Raw genomic sequence first — 19303 nt, 5'->3', positions numbered from 1 at the left:
ATCCTTGGCAACGTTACTTTCCATTTTTATTTGTTTTTGTTTATTATTTTTAAAGATGTTTAAATGTTGACTTATTTTTGAGAGAGAGGGAGAGACAGAGGGAGAGGGCATGCGTGCAGAGCGGGGGCAGATAGACAGGGGGAGAAAGAATCCCAAGCAAGCTCTGCACTGTCAGCACAGAGCCTGACATGGGACTTGAACCCATGAACCGCCAGATCATGACCTGAGCCGAGATCAGGAGTCGGACATTTAACTGACTGAGCCACCCAGGTGCCCCTGTTTTTATTTTTTAATAATAGCTATGCTTGTGGATGTGAAGTGATATCTCATTATGGTTTTTGTTTTTAATTTTTTTTTTCTCATTTTTTTGGAGACAGAGACAGAGTGCGAGTGGGGGAGGGGCAGAGAGAGGAAGACACAGAATCTGAAGCAGGCTCCAGGCTCCGAGCTAGCAACACAGAGCCCGACGTGGGGCTTGAACCCATGAACCGCGAGATCATGACCTGAACTGAAGTCGGACACTTAAGTGACTGAGCCACTCAGGCACCCCACTGTCATTATTGTTTTAATTTGCATTCCCTAATGATTAGTGGTGTTGGGCATCTTTTCATGTGCCTCTTGGCCATTAGTATATCTTCCCTAGAGAAATGTCTATTCAAGTCCTTTTCCCATTTTTGAATAGGCTTTTTTGGTTTTTTGTTGCCAAGTTATAAAAGTTTTATGTGTTCTAGATATTAAGTCCCTATCAGGTATGATTACTTTTTCCCACTCTGTGGGTTGTCTTTTCACTCAATAGCTTCCTTTGATGCACAAAAATTCAGTTTTTGAGGTCCAGTTTTTTTTTCTGCCTGTGCTTTTGGTGTCATATTCAAGAAATTTTTGTCAAATCCAGTATTCTGAAGCTTTTACTCTACTTTCTTTTAAGAGTTTTATAGTTTTAGCTCTTTGTTTAGGTCTTTGATGAATTTTGAATTTTTATATGTGATGTAATGGTCCCGTCTAACTTTTTGCATAGTGGCTGTCCAGTTTTCCCAGCACCATTTTTTGAAAATGGCTGTGTCAAGGAGAAGAGCTCCAGGTGAACTTCATCTCAAGCTCTCTCTCACAGTGCTTTTGCAGATTTATGTTGGGAATGAAACCATTTTCTGTGTAGCGTTTATATTAAAAGCTTTTGTGACAGTAATGAAAAAGAGTCTCTTCACACTCTCACTTTAGGGTAAGCTATCAAGAACCGTGGTGCCCTCCATCAGGCCACACTTCTGTCAGGAAACCAGGCAAGGGGCCTCTGTCCTGTGTGGATATATATGGCTGTGCTTGCCCACAGTTAGCTGGGAGCAGGCGGCTGGTCCTCGCCATGCTCCCGCCAGCACCTGCTGGGACTGAGACTGAGGGCACCCTCCCCCTCAGCCAGAAGTCTTATGAAATGACTGGGCTGTCCCATTGGGTTCCTGGGTTGCTTCTAGGTTTAAAACAAATTCTTTGCCCACATTCTTAGCAGGGGTCAGTTCAGTCCCTTTGTTAGTCCTTCCTGACCAGGTCAGAAGGGAATAAGAATGTGGTAGCTGTCACTGTGGAAGAAAATCTGTAATATATTTGTTGTTGTCCAGTTGTGAAGAGAGTCGGCATCATGTACGTGGTTACTTGTGATGACCATCACAACCAGTTAATATAATTTGGTCTTCCCTTCGATCTGGGTATTGCTGTGCCATCCTAACAGTTACTCTAAATGTGGCAGTAATCATCCTCTTGAATATATATGTATTTTCAGGCTTCAAGTTCTCTGAAATCAGCTTTCATTCATGAAGTGAAACTCCTCTCTCTGTTCATTTACTTTTAACTTGGTCTGCTGAGAATTCTCTGGATTGTTTGGCTAATTTTGATGCTTTCAGAAGCAGAATTTCCTGTCCTTATCATTGGGCCGTCTTGCAAAACAACTTTCAGAAAAATCTTCTTTCCCCCAAGGATGAATTGTTTGCACCAGTGGACTAGTTTAGCACAGTGAACAGACTTGCAGTGACTTTCCGCTCGGCACCAAATGAGATGCTGGGTACTCTAGGGAACACAAAGGCGATTCAGCTGTGACCTTCTTCCCAAAGGGACCATAATCAATCAGAGGAGGCTCAGAGAGTCAGAACGAACACAGGCATGGGGGAAATACACAGTGACAGAAATTCAGGGAAGACTGCTGCTTCCACAGGGAAGCATTGTTCATTATTTTTAATTTTAGCTTTTCAGTGCAGTAATACATTCACATGGCACAAAATTCAAAAGGAACAACAGAGTATACACAGGGAAGTTTCCCTTCCATCTTGCACTGGCCACCGCATCCTCTCCCTAGAGGCAGCCAGTGTTACCAGTTCTCCAGTATCTGTGCAGGGGTGTTCTTTGCATAATACAGGCAGATACACAGAGAGTTCTTTGCTTTTACATGAAAGTAGCCCACTATATCCCTTGCTTTTTTCTCTCTCTGTTTGTGATAGTTCATTATCGATACATAAGAACTTTCTCATTGTCTTTCACAACTGGATAATTTTCCATTGTCAGGATATACCTTTATTTAGCCAGAGCTCTGTTGATGGACATATAAGGTGTTGTCAATTTTGCTAGTGCAGAAACACTTCTGTAGGCATCATTTGATGCGTGGCCAAGTGCATCTGTCTGGTCACTTAGCAGAGGCAGGATTGCTGGGTTGATGAGTATGTGCTTTTGCAATTTTAATAGCTCTTCGCAGATAAACCTCCATAGAGGCTGTGTCCAGTATGCTCCTCAGCTGTGTGTGGCGGTGGCCTCACCGGCACTGTGATAGCACAGTTTGATCTTTGCCAGTTTGATAGGTGAAAAAATTATTCCTCTGTATGTTTTTTCTTCCAAGCTTAGTTCAACCTATAGAAAAGTTAAAAGAGTAGTAGAGTGAACACTCCTATCAGGTGTAGTTTTAATTTTTATCTCTCCTGTTGCTGTAAGGTTGAAGGACTGTTTTCCATTTTCTTTTCTGTGAATAAGTTGTTCATATCCTTTGCCCATATTTCTATTGGGCTTTGGTGTATTTATTATTTTTTAAAATTTATTTAGAGAGAGAACATGAGTGGGGGAAGGGCAGAGAGAGAGGGAGAGAGAATCCCAAGCAGGCTTCATACTGTCAGTGCGGAGCCTGATGTGGGGCTTGAACTCACAAACCATGAGATGGTGACCTGAGCCAAAACTGAGTCAGACACTTAACTGACTGAGCCACCCAGGCACCCTGGGCTTTGTTTTTTTTTTTTTTTTTTTTTTTTTTTTTTTTAACGTTTTTTATTTATTTTTGAGACAGAGAGACAGAGCATGAATGGGGGAGGGTCAGAGAGAGAGGGAGACACAGAATCTGAAACAGGCCCCAGGCTCTGAGCTGTCAGCACAGAGCCCGACGCGGGGCTCGAACTCACAGACTGTGAGATCATGACCCGAGCTGAAGTCGGACGCTCAACCGACTGAGCCACCCAGGCGCCCCTGGGCTTTGGTGTTTTTAAAATTGATTTTGTAAAAATTTTTTGTATATGAAGGAACTTAGCACCTTGCTAATGATATAACTTGCAGTTATATTTTTCCAGATTGTTATTTATCTTTTTATTTAGAATGATTTTGTCATGAAAAAAATTTTAATTTAAATTCACGTTAGTTAACATACAGTGTAGTCTTGGCTTCAGGAGTAGAACCCAGCAATTCATCTCTTACATATGACATCTAGTGCTCATCCTGAAAAGTGCCCTTCTTAATGCCCATCACCCATTTAACCCATCCCACGACCCACCTCTCCTCCAGCAACTCTGTTCTCTGTATTTAAGAGTCTTTTATGGTTTGCCGCCTCCTCTATTTTGATCTTATTTTTTTTCTTCCCTTCCCCTATGTTATCTGTCGAGTTTCTCAAATTCCACATATGAGTGAAATCATATGATATCTGTCTTTCTCTGACTGACTTATTTCACATGGCATGAATACCCTCTAGTTCTTAATTAGGTCCTACTCATTGAACTTTTAAGGCTTCTTGGTTCTCTATCATACCTAGAAAGATCTTCCATAGTAGAAGAGTATGAAAAATTATCCTGTGGTTCCTTAAAGTACTTTTAGAATTTCATTATTTACCTTTAAATCTCTTATCCATTTGGAATTTATTTTGGTGAAAAGTGTGGGTCCAACTTAATTTTTTCCCAAATGGCCACCCATTTGTTGCAATGCCTTGTATTAAACAGGTCATCTTTCTTGCACTTGTTCAAATATCCTTTACTATATGTGATATACTTTGCCACATATCATATACATTTGGGTGTATTTCTGGACTTTCAATTCTGTACGTCAATCTGTGTATTTATGTTTTAGTACACATTTTAATTTTAGCTTTAGAGCATGTTTTGATATTTGGTAAAGTGAATTCTCATTCATTACCTTTAATTTTCAGAATTTTCTTGGCTATGTTTTACTATATGAACTTTAAGGTAAATTTGCCTGTTTCAAAAAAATCCTTTTTGTTTTTATTGGTACGGTGTTACATTTTTAGGTTAATGTAGGAAGAATGACATTTAGGTGATGAGTCTTTCCCACTGAGAAGATTGTATGCCTTTCTCTTTGCTCAAGCCTTCTTCTGTGTCCCTCAGAGTTTGAGAGATTTCTTGGCATTTCTTGTTAAGTTTATTATCAGGTCTTTTTCTTTGTTTTTGGTGGTATTGAAGCATTTTATCTTCTACCTTCTTGTTGATGGTGTATGTGAAGGCATTATTTTCTATGTATTAATTTTCACCACCTTACCTGATTACAAAACTATAAAGGTTTTTAGTTGACTCTCTAGGTATATAATAATATCATCTGCAAATAATGGTCATTTTACTTTTTCTTTTACATTTACATTCCTGTGTTTTCTTTCAATCACCTAATTGTGACAGCTCGTACCTCTACAACAGTAGTAAAAGGGATAGGCTTGTTTGGCCTTTGACTTTGATGGAAATTATTCTAATGTGTTCTCATTGGACTTGATTTTAGCTTTGGGGTTGAAAAGGATATAAATATGTAGCTGAAGTTTGTATCTTTGTGTGTGTGTGTGTGTGTGTGTACAATGTGAATGACAGGATTTGTTTCTTATGGCTGGATAATATTTCATTGTATATATGTACAACATCATCTTTATCCACTTCTCTGTTCACATTTAGGTTGTTTCCATATCTTGACTCTTGTGAATACTGTTGTACTGAACATGGAGATGCAGATAGCTCTTTAAGATAATGATTTTGTTTCCTTTGGATATACCCAGAAGTAGGATTGTTAGATTATAAGATAGTTTTTTTTTTTTTTAATTTTTGTGGAACTTTCATACTGTTTTGCTTAATGACTATACCAGTTTACATTTCCACCAACAGTGTACAAGGATTCCCTTTTCTCCACATCTTTCCCAACATGTTATCTATTGTCTTTTTAAATAAAAGCCATCCTAACAGGTGTGAGGTTATAACTTGTGGTTTTGATTTGCATTTCCCTGATGATTAGGGATGTTGAGCACCTTTCCATGTACCTGTTGGCCATTTGTATGTTTTTTAAAAATCTGTTCGCAAATTATTAGAGCTACAGTTACTAATAGTTTTGTCTTTTAACTTAAAACAATTTTTTTAATGTTTATTTTTGAGAGAGAGAGTGCAGATGGGGGAGGGGCAGAAAGAGAGGGAGACAGAATCTGAAGCAGGCTGTCAGCACAGAGCCCGACAGGAGGCTCGAACTCAAGAGCTGTGAGATCATGACCTGAGCTGAAGTTGGAAGACTAACCGACTGAGCCACCCAGGCACCCCTTAACTTTTATATTAGAGTTAAGTGATTAGCAAACCACCATATTCTGAATTTGATGGTATACTTGCCTTTACCCGGGGTATGTTTTCCTTTTCCTGGTTAGTATCCTTTCATATTGGCTGAAGAACTGCTTTGAGCATTGCTTGTAAGTCAGGTCTAATGGTGATGAATTCTCTGAACTTTTGTTTATCCATGAAAATCTTTATCTCTCCTTCATTGCTTTTTTTTTTTTTTAATTTTTAAATTTTTATTTACTTTTGTGATAGAGACAGAGTGAGAGTTGGGGAGGGGCAGAGAGAGAGGGAGGCACAGAATCTGAAGCAGGCTCCTGCCTCTGAGCTGTCAGCACAGAGCTGGATGTAGGACTCGAATTCACGGACAGTGAGATCCGTGACGTGAGCTGAAGTCAGACGCTTAACCGACTGAGCCACCCAGGTACCCCTTTCCTTCATTTCTGAAAGACACCTTTGTTGGATATTCTTGGTTGGCAGTTTTTCCTTACGATACTTTGTGGTTTTTTGTTTGTCCTAAATCTTTATCTGAATCACCCAGTACTCATCACAAGTGCACTTCTTAATCCCCATTACTTATTTCACTCTTCTCCTCATCCCTCCTCTCTATAGTTAAGAGTCTGTTTCTTGGTTTGTCTCTTTTTCCCTTTTGCTAGTTTGTTTTGTTTCTTAAATTCCACATATGAGTGAAATCATATGGTTCTCTGACTTATTTCACTTAGCATTATACTCTCTGGCTCTGTCCATGTTATTGCAAATGGTAAGATTTCATTCTTTTTTTTTTTTTTTAATGGCTGAATATTCCATTGTGTATATATACCATATCTTTATGTGTTCATCTGTCGATGGGCACTTAGCTACTTCCATATCTTGGTTATTCTAAATAATGCTGCTGTAAACATAGGGGTGCATATCTCTTTGAATTCGTGTTTTTGTATTTGTTGAGTAAATACACAGTAGTGAAATTGCTGGATTGTAGGGTAGTTCTATTTTTAATTTTTTGAGGAACCTCCGTACTCTTTTCCACAGTGGCTGCACCAGCTTGCATTCCCACCAACACTGCAAGAGGGTTTCTTTTTCTCCATATCCTTGCCAAAATCTGTTGTTTCTTGTGTTTTTGATTTTAGCCATTCTGACAGGTGTGAGATGATATCTCATTGTAGTTTTGATTTGCATTTCCCTGATAAGTGACAATGAGCATTTTTTTTATGTTGGTCTGTTGGCCATCTGAATGTCTTCTTTGGAGAAGTGTCGCTTCATGTCTTCTGCCCATTTTTAAATTGGATTAGTTTTTTGGGTGTTGGGTTTTATAAGTTCTTAATATATTTTGGATACTAACCCTTTAGCAGATAGGTCATTTGCAAATGTCTTCTCCCATCCTGTAGGTTGCCTTTTAGTTTTGTTGATTGTTTCCTTTGCTGTGCAGAAGCTTTTTATTTTGATGTCCCAATAGTTTAGTTTTGCTTTTGCTTCCCTTGCCCCAGGGGACATATCTTAAAAAAAAAAAAAAAAAAGCTGCTAAAGCTGATATCAGATTAATTACTGCCTGTGCTCTTTTGTAGGATTAAAAAAAAATTAATGTTAATTTATTTTTGAGACAGCATGAGTGGGGGAGGGGCAGAAAGAGAGGGAGGCACAGAATCTGAAGCAGGCTTCCAGGCTCTGAGCTGTCAGCCCAGAGCCTGATGTGGGACTCGAACTCACAGACTGCAAGATCATGACCTGAGCCAAAGTCAGATGCTTAACCAACTGAGCCACCCAGGCACCCCTCTTCTGTATGATTTTTATGGTTTCAGACCTCACATGTAGGTTTTTCATCCATTTTGAATTTATTTTTGTGTGTGGTGGAAGAAAATGGTCCAGTTTCATTCTTCCACATGTTGCTATCCAGTTTTCCCAACACCATTTGTTGAAGAGACCTTTTTCCCATTGCATGTTCTTTCCTGCTTTGTCAAAGATTAATTGACAATATACTTACGGGTTTATTTCTAGATTTTTTATTTTGTTCCATTGATCTATGTGCCTATTTTTGTGCCAGTACTTTGTGATTACTACAGCTTGGTAATGTAACTTTAAGTCTGGAATTATGATGCCTCTAGCTTTGCTTTTCTTTTTCAAGATTGCTTTGGCTATTCAGGGTCTTTTGTGGTTCCATACAAATTTTAGGATTGTTTGTTCTAGTTTTGTGAAAATTTCTGTTGGTATTTTGATAGAGAGTACATTAAATGTGTAGATTGCTTTGGGTAGTATAGACATTTTAACAATATTTGTTCTTCCAGTCTATGAGCATGGAATTTTTTTTCATTTCTTTGTGTCATTTTGGATTTCCTTCATCGGTGGTTACAGTTTTCAGAGTGATAGGTTTTTCACCTCTTTGATTAGGTTTATTCCTAGGTATCTTCTTATTTGGGGTGCAGTTGTAAATGGGATTATTTTTTAAATTTAATTTATTTTTTAAACTACATCCAAATTAGCATATAGTGCAACAATGATTTCAGGAGTAGATTTCTTAATGCCCCTTACCCATTTAGCCCATCCCCCCTCCCACAACCCCTCCAGTAACCCTCTGTTTGTTCTCCATATTTAAGAGTCTCTTATGTTTTTGTCCCCCTCCCTGTTTTTATATTATTTTTTGCTTCCCTTCTCTTATGTTTATCTGTTTTGTATCTTAAAGTCCTCATGAGTGAAGTCATATGCTATTTGTCTTTCTCTGATTCACTTAGCATAATACCCTCTAGTTCCATCCACATAGTTGTAAATGGCAAGATTTCATTCTTTTTGATTGCTAAGCAATACTCCATTGTATATATATATACCACATCTTCTTTACGCACTTATCCATCAGTGGGCATTTGGGCTCTTTCCATACTTTGGCTATTGTTGATAGTGCTGCTATAAACATGGGGGTGCATGTGCCCCTTTGAAATAGCACACTTGTATCCCTTGGATAAATGCCTAGTAGTGCAATTGCTGGGTCATAGGGTAGTTCTATTTTTGTTTTTTTGAGGAGCCTCCATCCTGTTTTCTAGGGTGGCTGCACCAGTTTGCATTCCCACCAGCAGTGCCAAAGAGATCCTTTCTCTCCACATCCTTGCCAACATCTGTTGTTCCCTGAGTTGTTCATGTTAGCCATTCTGACAGGTGTGAGGCGGTATCTCATTGTGCTTTTGATTTGTATTTCCCTGATGATGAGTGATGTGGAGCATTTTTTCATGTGTCAGTTGGCCATCTGGATGTCTTCTTTGGAGAAGTGTCTATTCATGTCTTTTGCCCATTTCTTTATTCTGTTTTTTGGGTGTTGAGTTGGTAAGTTCTTTATAGATTTTGGACACTAACCTTTTATCTGATATGTCCTTTGCAAATATCTTCTCCCATTCTCTCAGTTGCCTTTTAGTTTTGCTGATTGTTTCCTAAGCTGTGGAGAAGCTTTTTATTTTGATGAGGTCCCAATAGTTCATCTTGCTTTTGTTTTCCTTGCCTCTGGAGACGTGTTGAATAAGAAGTTGCTGTGGCCAAGGTCAAAGAGGTTTTTGCCTGCTTTCTCCTCGAGGATTTTGATGGCTTCCTGTCTTACATTTAGGTCTTTCATCCATTTTGAGTTTATATTTCTCATGGTGTAAGAAAGTGGTCCAAGTTCATTTTTCTGCATGTCGCTGTCGAGTTTTCCCAGCACCATTTGCTGAAGAGACTGTCTTTATTCCATTGGATATGCTTTCCTGCTTTGTCAAAGATTAGTTGGCCATATATTTGTGGGTCCATCTCTGGGTTCTCTAGTCTGTTCCATTGATCTGAGTGTCTGTTTGTGTGCCAGTGCCATACTGTCTTGATGATTATAGCTTTGTAATACAGCTGGAAGTCTGATAAATGGGATTTTCTTAATTTCTTTTTCTGCTACTTCATTACTGATGTATAGAAATGCGACAGATTTCTGTATATTGAATTTGTATTCTGCAGCTCTACTGAATTCATTTATGAGTTCTAGCAGTTTTGGGGTGGAGTCTTTTGGGTTTTCTACATATAGTATCATGTTATCTGCAAGTAGTAAAAGTTTGACTTCTTCCTTGCTGATTTGGATGCTTTTTATTTCTTTTTGCTGTCTGATTGCTGTGACTAGGAATTTCAGTACTATGTTTAATAAAAATGGTGAGAGTGGACATCCTTGTGTTGTTCCTGACCTTAGGGGAAAGGCTGTCAGTTTTTCCCCATTGAGAATGATATTAGCTGTGAGTTTTTCACACATGGCTTCATAAAAACAACATGTTTTTATGTTGAGGTATGTTCCCTCTAAACCTACTTTGTTGAGGGATTTTATCTTGAATGGATGTTGTACCTTGTCAGATGCTTTTCCTGCATCGATTGAAGTGATCATATGGTTCTTATATCTTTCTGTTATTGATGTGATATATTACATTGATTGATTTGGGAATATTGGACCACCCTTGCAACTCAGGAATAAATTCCACTTGATCGTGGTGAATGATTTTTTTTCTTTTAAGTTTGTTTATTTATTTTGAGAGAGAGTGCTAGTTGGGAAGGAGCAGAGAGAGGGAGGGAGAGAGAATCCCAAGTAGACTCCACGCTGCCAGTGCAGAGCCTGGTGCGGGGCTTGGACTCACGAAACCACAAGATTGTGACCTGAGCCGAAACCAAGAGTTGGACACTTAACCAACTGAGCCACCCAGATGCCCTTGAATGATTTTTTAAATGTATTTTTGGATTTGGTTTGCTATTATTTTGTTGAGGATTTTTGCATCAGTGTTCGTCAGGGATATTGGCCTGTAGTTCTACTTTTTTTTTGTGGTGTCTTTATCTGGTTTTGATATCAGGGTAATGCTGGCCTCGTGGAATAAGTTTGCAAGTTTTTCTTCCCTCTTCTGTTTTTTGGAATAGTTTGAGAAGAATAGGTATTAACTCTTCTTTCAGTGTTTGGTAGAATTCACCTGTGAGGCAGTCTGGGCCTAGATTTTTTTTTTTATGAGTTTTTGGATTACTAATTCAATTTCTTTGCTGGTAATTAGTTCAAATATTCTTTTTCTTCCCGTTTCAGTTTTGGTAGGTTCTATGTTTCTAATAATTTACCCATTTTTTCTAGCTTGTCTGATTCGTTGTTATGTAATTTTTCATAATATTCTCTTTTCTGTGGTATTTGTTATTCTCCTGTCTCATTTGTGATTTTATGTATTTGGGTCCTTTTTTTTCCCTTGATAAGTCTGGCTAGAAGTTTATCAGTTTTATTGATTTTTTTCCCCCTAGAGAACCAGTTCCTGGTTTCATTGATCTATTGTTTTTTAAATTTCTGTATCATTTATTCCTCTTTTTTTAAATTAAAAAAGTTTTTTTTAATGTTTGTTTATTTTTGAGAGAGAAACAGAGTGTGAGCGGGGAAGGGGCAGAAAGAGAGGGCGACACAGAATCCAAAGCAGGCTATAAGCTCTGAGCTGTAACACAGAGCCCAATGCAGGGCTTAAACTCATGAACTGCAAGATCATGACCTGAGCTAAAGTTGGCCACTTAATCAACTAAGTCATCCAGGCGCCCTTGTATCATTTATTTCTGCTCTAATCTTTATCATTTCCTTTCTTTTGCTGGTTTTAGGTTTTGTTGTTCTTTTTCTAGCTCCATTAGCTGTAAAGTTAGGTTATTTATTTGAGATTTTTCTTGCTTCCTGAGGTAGACCTGTATTGCTGTAAACTTCCCTCTTACAACAGCTTTTGATACATCCCAAAGGTTTTGAACCATTGTGTTTTCATTTTCATTTGTTTCCATGTACTTTTAATCTTTACTTTTTTATTTTTTGAGAGTGAGAGCATGGGCAGGGGAGCGGCAGAGAGAGGGGGACAGAGGATCTTAAAGTAGGCTCTGTACTGACAACAGTGAGCCTGACATGGGACTCAAACTCACCAACTGTGAGATCATGACCTGAGCCAAAGTTGGACCCTCAGCCGAGCCACCCAGGTGCCTCTCCATGTACTTTATAATTTCTTCTTTTGTTTTCTGGTTGACTCATTGATTTTTTTTAAAGATTTTTTAATTTTTAGATAATCTCTATATTGAACATGGGGCTCAAACTTACAACCCAGAGATCAAGAGTCACATGCTCCATTGGCTGAGCCAGCCAGGCACCCCTCATTCATTGTTTAGTTGCATTTTTTTTTTTTTAAGTAGACTTCATGCCCAGCATGGAGTCCAGTGTGGGGCATGAACTCATGATCCTGAATTTAAGACCTGAACTGAGATCAAGGGTCGGTTGCTTAACTGACTGAGCCACCCAGGCACCCCTAAGTTGCATGTTATTTAAACTCTATATATTTGTGGTCTTTCCAGATTTTTTCTTGTGGTTGACTTCTTGTTTCTTTTTTTTTTTTTTTTTTTTTTTTTATTTATTTTTGGGACAGAGAGAGACAGAGCATGAACGGGGGAGGGGCAGAGAGAGAGGGAGACACAGAATCGGAAACAGGCTCCAGGCTCCGAGCCATCAGCCCAGAGCCTGACGCGGGGCTCGAACTCACGGACCGCGAGATCGTGACCTGGCTGAAGTCGGACGCTTAACCGACTGTGCCATCCAGGCGCCCCTGACTTCTTGTTTCATAGTGTTGTGATCAGAAAAGGTGCATGGTATAACTTCCGTATTTTTGAATTTTTTTTTTAATGTTTATTTATTTCTGAGACAGAGAGAGACAGAGCATGAGTGAGGCAGGGGCAGAGAGAGAGGGAGACACAGAATCAGAAGCAGGCTCCAGGCTCTGAGCTGCCAGCACAGAGCCCGATGCGGGGCTCGAGCTCACAAACCATGAGATCATGACCTGAGCCGAAGTCAGTCTCTCAACCGACTGAGCCACCCAGGCGCCCCTCGTATTTTTGAATCTGTTGAGGCTTGTTTTGTGGCCTAATATGTGATCTTCTCTGGAGAATGTTCCATATGTACTTGAAAAGAATGTGTAGTCTGCTGCTTTAGGATGGAATGTTCTGAATAGATATGTTAGATCTACCTGGCCCAGTGTGTCATTCAAAGCCATTGTTTGCTTGTTGATTTTCTGTTTAGATGATCTGTCCATTATGGAAGAGGGGTGCTAAAGTCTCCTACTATTAGTATATTATTATTGGTTTGTTCTTTTATGTTTGTTAACTGTTTCACGTATTTGGATGTTGCCATGTTGGGTGCATAAGTATTTATAATTGTTATATTTTCTTGTTGGATTTTCCTCTTTATCGTTATGTAGTTTTCTTGTCTCTTATTACAGTCTTTGTTTTTATGTCTATTTTGTCTGATGTAAGTATTGCTACTCCGGCTTTCTTTTGACAGCTGTTGCGTGACAAATGTTTCTCCATCTCCTCACTTTCCAGTCTGCAGGTGTCTTTAGGTCTAAAATGAGTCTCTTTTAGGCAGCATATAGATGGGTCTTTTTTTTTTTAATCTGTTCTGTCACCATGTCTTTTTAGTGGAGTGTTTAGTCCATTTGCATTTAAAGTAATTATTGATAGACACATATTTTTGCCATTTTATTACTTGTTTTGTGGTTGTTTGTGAAGATTTTCCCCGATCCTTTCTGTCTTTCATGTGGATCTTCTTTATGCTGGTTTTCTTTAGTGCTATATTTGGATTTCTTTCTTTGTATTCTTTACATATTTATTAGTGGTTTTTGATTTGTGGTTACCATTAAGTTTCTATTAATATATTCTGCATATAGCAGCTTATATTAAGTTGATGGTTGTTTAAATTTGAGTCCATTCTTTACTTTTCCCCATGTCTTAGGTGTAAGATGTCATATTTTACATCTTTTTGTGTTCCTTGACTGATTTTTTACAGAAATATTATTTATTTTTTAAAGTTTATTTATTTTGAGAGAGAGAACATGCACACAAACGGGAGGGGCAGAGAGGGAGAGAGAAGCCCAAGCAGGCTCTGCACTGTCAGCCTGAAGCCTGACGCAGGCCTTGAACTCACAAACTGCAAGATCAAGAGCTGAAACCAAGAGTTGAATGCTTAACTGACTGAGCTACCCAGACATGCTCAGAAATATTTATTTAACATTTTTTTCATGTTTATTTTTGAGAGTGAGAGAGAGAGTGAGAGTGAGTGGGGGAGGAGCAGAGAGAGAAGGAGACACAGAATCTGAAGCAGGCTCCAGTTCTGAGCTGTCAGCGCAGAGCCCAATGTGGGGCTCGAACCCATGAATTGCAAGGTCATGACTTGAGCCAAAGTCAGAAGCCCAACTGACTGAACCACCCAGGTGCCCCTGGAAATATTTATTTATTCATTTATTTAAAATTTTTTTTAAATGATTTTATTTATTTTTGAGACAGAGACAGAGCATGAGCAGGGGAGGGGCAGAGAGAGAGGGAGACACAGATTCCGAAGCAGGCTCCAGGCTCTGAGCTGTCAGCACAGACCCTGACGCAGGGCTCAAACTCACAGACTGTGAGGTCATGACCTGAGCTGAGGTCAGACACTTAACCAACTGAGCCACCCAGGCACCCCTGGAAATACTTATTTTTAATGCTTTTGTGTTTCCTATCTTCATACTGTCATTTTTCATCTTTCCTTTCACTCAGAAAAGTCCCCTTTAAGTAGGTTCCACTCTGGGCATGGAGCCCAACATGGAGCTTGAACTCACAACCCTGAGATCAAGACCTGAGCTAGGATCAAGAGTCAGAACTCAACCAACTGAGCTCCAGGTGCCTCCTCCAAAAGTCCCCCTTAGTATTTCTTGCAGGGCTGGTTAATGGTCATGAACTCCTTTAGTTTTTGTTTGTCTGGGAAATTCTTTCTCTCTCATATTCCGAATGATAGCCTTGCTGGACAGAGTATTCTTGGCTGAAGGTTTTTTACCAATTAGCACTTTGAATATTGATTCATGCCACTCCTTTCTGGCTTAGAAAGTTTCTGCTGAAAAATTTACTGATAGCCTTATGGGATTTCCTTTGTATGTAACTGTCTTCTTTTGTATTGTTGCTTTTAATACTTTTTTTTTTAATTTTTTTTTTTTTAACGTTTATTTATTTTTGAGACCGAGAGAGACAGAGCATGAACGGGGGAGGGTCAGAGAGAGAGGGAGACACAGAATCTGAAACAGTCTCCAGGCTCTGAGCTGTCAGCACAGAGCCCAACGCAGGGCTCAAACTCACGGACCACAAGATCATGACCTGAGCCGGAGTCGGACGCTTATTTACCACTATATTTTGCCATTTTAATTACAATTAAATTTTAATAAATTTAAATACAAATTAAATGTCTTGGGGTGGATCTGCTTTTCTGATTTTGTTGGGGGTTCTGTGCTTCCTGGATCTGGATGTTTGTTTCCTTGCCCAGTTTAGGGAAGTTTTCAGCTATTATTTCTTCATATAGATTCTTTGCCCCCTTTCTCTTTCTTCTTCTTGTGGTACTTCTATAATACTGTTATGTTTGAGGGAGTCACAGAGTTCCCTAAGTCTATTCTCATTTTGCATAATTCTTTTCTCTTTTGTTCAGCTTGATTACTTTCCATTGCTCTGTCTTCTAGGTCATGAATTCATTTTTCTGCTTCTTCCAGCCTGCTGTTCATTCTATCAAGTGTGTTTCTCATTTTGTTTATTGAGCCTTTTAATCTTTGCTGTGTTATTCCTTATCTCTATGTTAATGGTTTCACTGATGTCCTCCATTTTTTTCAAGTCCAGTGAGTATCTTTATGATTATTACTGTAGATTACTGTAGGGTTGTTGTTTTTTTTTTTTTTTTTTTTTTACTGTAGGTGTTTTTTAAAAAAAATATTTTTAAAAGATGTTTTTGTTTATTTTTGAGAGAAGAAGAGACAGAATGCAAGTGGGGAAGGGGCAGAGAAGAGAGGCAGAGACAGAATCTGAAGCAGGCTCCAGGTTCTGAGCTGTCAGTACAGAGCCTAATGCAGGGCTCAAACCCATGAACTGCAAGATCATGACCTGAGCTGAAGTCAGATGCTTAACCAACTGAGCCACCCAGGTGGCCCCCCCCCCCCCCGCCATTATTTTTTTAAATAAGCTTTTTGTCCCTTTCTCCTTCTGTTTTCCTTCTAGGATACCACCAGGGCTCAGATAGTTTCTCTTGATGGTGTCTTATAATTCACATGGGCTTTCTTCTCTCTCTCTCTCTCTCTCTCTCTCTCTCTCTCTCTCTTTTTGCTCTACTCTAGATAATTTCAAGTGACCTATAAATTCACAGATTCTTTCTTTTGCTTTGATCGCATCTGCTGGTGGTATTCTTTACTGCATGTTTCATTTCATTCATTGCATTCTTCACTTCCAGGATTTCTGTTTGGATCTTTTTTATAATTTCTGTCTGTTAAGCTTCTGGTTTTGTCTGTGCATTGTTTCCTGATTTCACTGAATTGTCTGTGTTTCCCTGTAGCTTACTAAGCTGAATTCTTTATTAGGCAGATTGCAAATCTCTATTTCTTTGGGGTCAGTTACTGGGAAACTGTTCTTAGGTGTCTTGTGTTGCTGTCTTCGCATTTGAAGAAGCAGTCACCTTCTCCAGTCTTTACTGACTGGCCTTGGGAGAGAAATACTTTCTTCTGTCAGTCTGCTGGGGATTCTGAGGCTTTCCCAGTGCATGATATTCCAAATGCTTTTTAAATGGTTGTCAAGTTCTAGAATCAACCTATACGAAATGTACTAGAGATTTTTGTAACAGTTTAAGAAGTAAATATAAACGTTTACAACATATGAAGAGATAAGCATCACAATAGCTAAAATCAGAAATATGTTCCAGTAAGGGTACCTGGGTGGCTCAGTCAGTTAAGTGTCCGACTTTGGCTCAGGTCATGATCATCATGGTTCATGGGTTTGAGCCCTGTGTCAAGCTCTGTGCTGACAACTCAGAACCTGGAGCCTGCTTTGGATTCTGTCTCTCCCCGCCCCACCCCACCCCCACCTCCCCGCTTGCACTCTGTTTCTCTCAAAAATAAATAAACATTAAAAATATATGTGTGTTCCAGTACTATTTGTATAAATGTATATGTACTACTTTTGTAACTGAAAAGCAATCACTATTGGGGCGCCTGGGTGGCTCAGTCGGTTAGGTGTCCGACTTTGGCTCAGGTCATGATCTCACAGTTTGTGAATCCAAACCCCGCATCGAGCTCTGTGCTGACATCTCAGAGCCTGGAGCCTGATTCAGATTCTGTGTCTCATTCTCTCTCTGCCCCTCCCCTGTTCGTGTGCGCACTCTCTCTCTTTCTCTCTCTCTCAAAAATCAATAAACGTTACAAAAAGAAAATAAAAAAAAAAAAGAAAAGCAGTCACAATTGTGGCTGGTAATGGGGGAACTTGTGGGTAATACTCCTTGATGTGAGTGGTATTTAGGTTAAATGACTATGTTTACTTTCATGGAGCTGTATGCTTATAATTTGTATACTTTTCTGTAATATTTATGCTAAATTTAAAAAGTTTAAGATAAAAAGGCAGTACTCATCATAAAAAATGTAAAAGTATAGAAAGTTGACTTAAAATGTCTCTCCACATACTCATATCACATGAAGACCAGCAACCAGTACTAACATTTTCTTCCATTCTTCTGATGTGTATTTTTTGCCTATAACCTTTATTTCATTATTTCAATTGTAAAAAGAATGCATGCCCTGTATAGAAAACTTGTTAAACACAGTAAGACACTACATACTTCTCACAATGGAATATGATTGACAGAAAGATGCCAACAAGTATAGTGTCAAGTTTCTTTAATGGCAAAGAATATAGGAATTTATGAAGATATTTACATTAAAAAATGAAAGGGTTCAGGGGTGCCTGGGTAGCTCAGTCAGTTAAGGGTCTGACTCTTGATCTCAGCTCAGGTCTTGATCTTAGGGTAGTGCGTTCAAGCCCCATGTTGGGCTCTACGCTGGGTGTAGAGCCTACTTTAAAAAAAAAAAAAAAAAAAAAGGTTTCTGATTCTTGTCAAGATGTAGTAAGCACATTCTATCCTTTCTCTCTGATTGAATACAATTAAAATCTCTGGACAGATTGCATGCATCAGTTGAGTATCCTGGAAGATAATGGTAGCAGGTGGTTTGAGGAAGGAAACTTTTTATTTTTTGTCTCTAAAGAATACCTTTCAGTCTTGGGGCACTTGAGTGGCTCAGTTGGTTAAGCATCTGACTTAAGCTCAGGTTCAGGTTGTGATCTCACCATTTATGGGTTTGAGCCCTGCATCCGGCTCTCTGCTGTCAGTGCAGAGCCTGCTTGGGATCCTCTGTCCTCCTCTCTCTATGCCCCTCTCCCGTGTGCACGCTCTCTCCCTCTGTCAAAAAATAAATAAACACTTAGCATACCTTCCAGCCTGGACTCAAAGGTAGAGGAAAATCTGGAACTGGGTGCATACAGAGTAAGGTCCAAGAGAATCCCTCTCTTTCTAGTCTCAAGAGCAGGAAAGGGGATTCCTATGGGTCAGAGAGTAGAGATGGATGAAGATCTTTTTGTTGTTGTTGTTCACATTCCCCCCTCCCCCATTTTCTCCTGCCCTGGCCCCCATGAAAGTCTATAGCAGTGGAGGCAGCAGTGACATTGGCAGCCAGATGGGAAAGGAGTCCTTTTATTTTTAGGGATTATGGTCCCAAGAGCGTGGTGACATTCACTGGTTTTGTTTTCTCTGTCCTCTCACCACTTTACCCTAGGGGCAATCACAGTAGTGGGAGGTACTCAGCAGAGAAGCTAAAGCCTTTCTTTTTTAGCCAGAAGACCAGGAAAGGGGCCCCTGAGAGCTGAAAAGTGTTAGGAAGATTGCAGAGAGGAAGGAACTCAACAAAGTGAACCCATAGTATTGTGTATGAACTCCTGGGCTCTCCTTTGAAATAGCATGCATGCATCTGACCCCTGAACAGCATACCAAGAGCTTTGAGGATTCAGCGGTGAAGTGTGCTGGCCACTGCATGGTATACCTGGGACAGATCACAGTAGTACCACAGGGGCTGTGAAAACTAAACTGACATCACAACACAGCCCACAAAAGATGGATAGGAACTTGTGGGTTGGACCTAATCAATGTAGTTACTGTTCAAACAAACAAAAATCCACTGTTTTCTATTGCACCTAAACAAGGTCCAGAGTAACATAGCATAATATCCAGAAATTCAAAATTGTCCCGTATATGAAGAGTTGGGAAAATCTTACTGTCTCCTAAGGAGAAGGGACAGTCAGCAGATGGTAACTATGACATGTTATAGATGTTGGGATTATTAAAGAATTTAAGGCAAAAAGCATAATTAAAATATAATTAAAACTTCAAGAAGTAGGGGTGAACACCCTGGAAACAAATGGGAAATTAGACATTTAAATTTAAAATTGTAGGGGCGCCTGGGTGGCTCAGTTGGTTAAGCGTCCGACTTCAGCTCAGGTCATGATCTCGCAGTCCGTGGGTTTGAGCCCCGCGTCGGGCTCTGTGCTGACAGCTCAAAGCCTGGAGCCTGTTTCAGATTCTGTGTCTCCCTCTTTCTCTGATCCTCCCCTGTTCATGCTCTCTCTCTGTCTCTCTCTCTCTC

General features: G+C 39.5%; 1 protein-coding gene across 2 annotated transcripts in view; it reads left to right on the top strand.

The window, feature by feature from the left end:
* SCAP (SREBF chaperone) overlaps positions 1–19303 on the top strand; it is a 72970-nt gene that overhangs the window by 9257 nt on the left and 44410 nt on the right. The gene's annotated exons all lie outside the window — the stretch shown is intronic.

Source organism: Panthera uncia, chromosome A2 (genome assembly GCF_023721935.1).
Source record: "Panthera uncia isolate 11264 chromosome A2, Puncia_PCG_1.0, whole genome shotgun sequence".
In the NCBI taxonomy this organism is placed as follows: domain Eukaryota; kingdom Metazoa; phylum Chordata; class Mammalia; order Carnivora; family Felidae; genus Panthera; species Panthera uncia.
This window is presented reverse-complemented; position numbering and strand designations above follow the sequence as displayed.